Source organism: Lactuca virosa, chromosome 1, assembly GCF_052849685.1.
Source record: "Lactuca virosa cultivar CGN04683 chromosome 1, Lactuca_virosa_CGN04683_v6, whole genome shotgun sequence".
In the NCBI taxonomy this organism is placed as follows: domain Eukaryota; kingdom Viridiplantae; phylum Streptophyta; class Magnoliopsida; order Asterales; family Asteraceae; genus Lactuca; species Lactuca virosa.
The window spans coordinates 25,734,650-25,740,693 of record NC_136426.1 but is presented as its reverse complement, the minus strand read 5'-3'; positions in this window follow the sequence as shown (position 1 = coordinate 25,740,693).

The following is a 6,044-nucleotide window of genomic DNA, read 5'->3' as shown; positions in this document are numbered from 1 at the left end:
TACTTGACCCGATTGTGAGCATGGTCCTTTTGGGTTGCCTTCACCATAGCAATATGTAGGATGAATTAAGGAGAGAAAGGTTAATTATGATTTATTAATATATTATGAGAATAATATATTAAAGGATAAATCATATTGTTTAATTAATATTAGTCAAGAAATGATTAAGAATTAATTTTGTGGCTAAAAGAGATTAATTAAACTTAGGGGACTGGAGTTGTAATTATAAGATAATTACAATTGGGCTATGGATCACCTAATAATATATAGGTTGGACGAATTCTATGGGAAGCCCATTAGAAATCGTCCAAGGGATATGTTAAAGGAGTCCATGGGCTGCTTAGGGCCTAAGCAGTCAGATTGGGGTTTCCTAGTTGCAAACCCTAATAGCCTACATGTATATATAAGACCCCTATGCCCCAAAAACGTGGCTAAGTCTTCCTTTAGGGTTTCCAGCCGGTTTTTGGTGTCTCCTCTCTCCTCCCTCTTCATCCAAGTTGCTTAGTGGTGTTTGTGACTCCATTAGAGGTGCAACACTTGAGGCACTAAGCTTTCTGAAGCCAAGGAATTGATTGTTGTTGCTACATAACAATCAAGGTAAGATCTGAACCCTAGTTTATATGTTAATTTGATTAATTGTGTGCTAGATCTAGGGTTTATAAGTCTTGGAAGTTTATTGCATGTTCAAAGTAGAAAAACTAGATCCAAGCAATTAGGGTTGCATGAACACCATAGGATTGATGTTATGCTCAAAACCCATCACTCTCTTCAAGTGTTTCGTTATACCGGGATTAACATCCTTAGCAAACTCGGTAAAGTTGTGAATTCTAGAAGGTGGTTGTCTAATCCATTTAACCGCCCATCGAACTATCTCAACCATCCTATCAACTTTTTTATGCCATCTTGCACCACTAAGTTTGAAATGTGGGCAACACATCGAATGTGCATCCATTTCCCATTTAGAAGACACTTGTTGGGATTTTGAAACCTTTTTTTTTCAAGAAGTCAATTGCCACATCATTCGCACTTGCATTGTCAACAAATATTCCCCACTCCATTAAACATTTCTCAACCATTTTCCAATATCAACCCCACGGTGACTCTCTTGAGAAGAAAAACACAACACTTTTTTTTTCAATTTCCATTCGTTATCAATAAAGTGGGTGGTGAGACATATATAACATGATTGTTGTTTAGAAGTCCACATATCAGTGGTCAAACATATTCTACCAACGTTTTTTTAATAAAGTCACGAAATTTTCCTTTTTAGTCTACAAACAATTGGTAGACGTCCGTTGTGCTTGTACTTCTACATGGAACTTTAAACAATGGTTGAGTAACACTATTGTAATACCTAAATCCCACACCTTCTACAAAGCTAAATGGAAGTTCGTCAACTACTAACATGTGGGCTAGAGCCTTCCGAATGTCATTTTGATCAAATTTCCATGTTGACAATTTGTTTTCATCACCATATTGGAAAGCTAGTTGTTTTTTTAACACCCCAAATTTTTCAAAACTTTTTCAAATGCTATGGTTATAAAAACATTTGGGTATTAACTCTCATTTAACATAAAATCGGTTCCATAAAAACATTTACAGTTAAAACCTTGGGTGTTACCATTAAACATCATACAACCATAGCCAGCAAATACGAATTACATCAATAACATTAAATAAGGAACTTAATAAGATCCACTCCATTCTCTATCTCTTAATATTCTAACTTCCATCTATCAATTTTCTCCTTAATTTTAACCTGAAATACATGACATTAAAAAAAGACACGTAAGACAAAAATGTCTCGTGAGCTACGTGGATTTGTGACCCAAAACATTTATCACTTTTTCATCAAAAACGTTTCATCTTTGCAAAACACAGTTTTAGACCATAAATCAATTTCAAGCATTTTCAAGGAAAACTCGTTTCGTACGCATCATAAATATCATTTCATTTCATTTCATATCTTATCATTTCATTTCAAAATACATATTTCCTTATTCCATTTTATTTTATCATTAAGGGCTAATTCCGGTATTAAACCGTTGCCATTTTTATACTTAGGGTCTATATCCAATAAAGGAACCACTCCCAAGTCTAGACCAAAGTGGAAAGAACAAATCAATCCACCAATGCATCATTTCCATTAGGAAATCTATCTCGCGAAGGGGATGCGCCACCCCGATAGATATCTCTAGTGCCTCTTACGAGGTATCATGGCCCAGACAATTTTCATTTCATTACTTTCCAATTCATTTAATTACTTTCCAATTCATTCAATTACTTTCCATTCCTTTTCAGTACTTTACATTTCTTGTCATTACTTTCTATGCTTTACACATTTCATATTAGTATCATAATACCCATTTCAAAACATTTTAAACACATTATCAAAATATTTGTTCTTCTAAAACGTTCTTTGCTTTCAAAAACATTCTTGCCTTCAAGGCATTCTTTTTAAACATTCTTTCCAAAAGCATTTAACACTTTCACTTCAAAACGTTTCATATATCAAAACATTAGTATTTCATTATTATAAAAATCATTTTGCCATGTACCCCAAAAGTGGGGAAAATGCCAACACGTACTTACCTCAATCACACGTAGGCTAGCTAGTCTTCTTCTAGTTCCTTTCCTTATAGAAACACTCTTAATCAACACCTATATAACATGGACACAAGTCATTAAAATGACTAAAATACCCCTCAAATGTTCAAATACTAAATTTTATTGCTTCATCCTATTGCTTATGTAAAAATATGAATGTAGGTAAAAATCGCGTGTAAATCCGAGTCCATATGCAAAAGTTATGAGGAAAATACAAAAGTTTAGATTTTTCGTTTAGTCGGGCAATCTGCTGTCTATGCGTGGGGCCGCGTGCCTGACCACGCGGGTCGCGTCCCGTAGCAGCCCAAACACCCTCAAAAACTCACTTTTTGAGTCTTAAACTTGCTTAGATGGTTTTGGTCTTTTAGGTAACCGTTTGGAACACCTATAAAGGTCTTCAAGCAGTACTAGAGGATGTTTTATCATGTCAAAACATTCAACTTAATTCATTAAGTTCTCAATCAAAATGTTAAGTTCATAATGCTTACAAACACTCAAATGAAAGGTTTAAGAGCTTAATTTGCTCAAAAACACTCTTTAACCAATATGACATATTCCCAAATCATTTAATACATCATTGGATGTTGTCAAGTACATAAAACCAAAATTTATCTCTTTGCAAATACTTCATCCAACTATGGAATCCTCAATTCTATTCCATGTTTTCCAAATTGCCCTTTAGGCTAAAACAATCACTAGAACCACTTATAGCTCAAGATATCCTTCATGTTTATGTTTCAATATCATTTCTAGAGTGTCAATTCATATTTATGAATGTCATTCACTTCTAATATATAAATCATCATGTGGTTTTCCTTAGATTTCCCAAAATGTCCCTTATGACCACAAATTCCATGGGTTAATCCTATAACCAATCTACACTTAGTATTTTGCATCTAAATCATTCTAATATCATCCATTCATGATTATGAACTTCATTTGCTTAATAATTATACCTTAATGCATAAAATCCATTGATGTCATCACATCTTTCCTAAAATCACCTAAAATTCATTTTTATGCAACATTTTACCATCATGGATGTGTTTGAGTATTCCAATTGGATTCATTATCACCAAACATCATCTAGGCCATTGAATCCATTCCAATTTAACATATAAATATGAAATGCCCAATTTAGATTTCTAGGGTTCATGGAGATTTTTACCCAAGTCATCAAATCTACCAATATAGTGATTGGATTGAGATTGGAATCACCAAAGCTACTAAAGGGAGGTTAGAAACCAAAACCATAACCCTTAGAAGAAGCTAAATTCGACATTGGCGTTTTCTCCAAGCATTGAACTCGAAATTTAGGAGTAATAGAGAAGAGATTATACCTCCTTTGCATGAATGCTCAAAATTTATCTTATATCAAACCCTAGGATCCAAGAAGGTGAAAAAATCGCCATTGGAGATGGTTTTGGAGCTCAAATTCGTTCTTCATCCATAAGGGAAGAGTGGGTGCATCTTATGTGCCACATTTTCACATTTGGCCCCTCTAATTCATGCATCTTGTCAATTTTTACCATTACTCCATTTATTTTAACATTTAACTTAAATATTGAGATAACAAGTCCTCTTCCATCAATTATTTAACTTTGGTAGTCATTTCCACTAACTGAGTCAACCCTTTGGTCAACTCACTTTGTCAATTTGACACTTTTGCTCCTTTAACTTTTAAAAATGTTATTATTTTCACTTCTAACTTTCTAGACTTCATATCAACTAATGATATGTTTATTCCTCAATGATTTAACTTTATAAATCATCTTTTATTTTTTTCTTTATTAATGTAAGAATTCGGTCTTAAACTTTAGGATGTTACAGTTTTTGCCCACTACTAAGTTTAACCAAGTAAGCTTTACATTTAGTTAAATGAAGACCTAGATTTTTGGTCTCATAAACACCTTATTCACACTTGTTTTTCCCGCTACCACAATGCTTACATTTGCATCTTTGAACACCCTTTTCATCCTTATACCTTCAAATTCTTTCCAAACTTCTGATCATGGGTTGGATTCTTTAGTTTTTGTTCTCATTTTCTTGTGGAACTTGATCATTGGTTGGGTTTTCAACTTTAACAGTCTCATCTTCTACTTCAATATAGTCTTTCATTTTTGACATCTAAAACAGAAAAAAAAAACAGTTAACAAACATGTAAAACAGGAAAAAAAACACAGAGAAAAAAGAAGAAAAAAAAAAACAGAAAACAAAAAAAAAAATAACACAAAAACAGTTAAAGGTTTTTGTACATGATATATTAGTTAGAATTGACATAATTATGTCTCACAATTGATGAACCTCAAAAACCTAAACTTCAAGATTGTAAAGTCTGTTGTGTGCGTGCATAACAGAGGAATTTACACATCTTAGATGTTACTTTTAGATTATGTATATCTCTTAATGCTAGGGTCCTAAAAACATGATAAAAACTTACAACAACAGAAAATAACTACATGTATACTTAACCCTAACATCATACATTAACTTTATCAGTAACTTGATCAACAATTAAATATGATTTTCTTGAGTATAAGAAAATAATTCAGAAGTTGATAAAGCAACCCGGACATGTGAATATGTTGGCGAAGTCAAACATACATACTATCACACTAATTAACCTAAAGTAAGTGATTAATTGATCAAGAAACACACAAAAAAAACACAAAAGGAAGCTAATCACAGAAGAAAGAAAACTGCTTAGTGAAAAATAAACAAGAAAATGACGATAAAAGGGGAAGAATTCCCAAAATGCCCTTGAGGGCAAATTCCTGATTTACGCAACAAAAGGTAGCTAATCACAGAAGCATACTTTCACAAACATAATACCATTTACAAAAAGGAAGACTCAAGAAACAAACGGCGAGTGTTGGTGACGAGTTGAACTCTAAATCACAAAAGCATACTTTCACAAAACGGAGCTAATCACAAAAAATCACTTACTTTCAAGTTTGAAGTCCAAATCGGTGTGTTGGTGACGAGTTGAGTGTTGGAGATGTCTCCTTCTCTTCGTATGGTTCGATTAAAGACTCAATAAAGAAACGAGTTTTTTTTTTTTTTTTTGACATCAATGATCAGATTCGGGAATGAGGGTAAACATTATGGATAAGTAGATATTAACTAATGGACCCTTCATTTTTAAAATAAATCGGGTATTTCGAGTATACCCGAAACCATATACATGTACCTTATACCCGATCTAATAAACATTTGGGTTATCCGAATACCCGAAAATATATACCCAATACTTGAATTACCCGACTCGATCTGCCTGAATTGAAAACGGGTCGGACCGGTAATTCCGGTTTCGGTTATTTTCGACTAGGCTTATATATATATATATATATATATATATATATATATATATATATATATAGAGAGAGAGAGAGAGAGAGAGCTAGGTTCAAATGTTTTTCACAATTATTGTATTCATG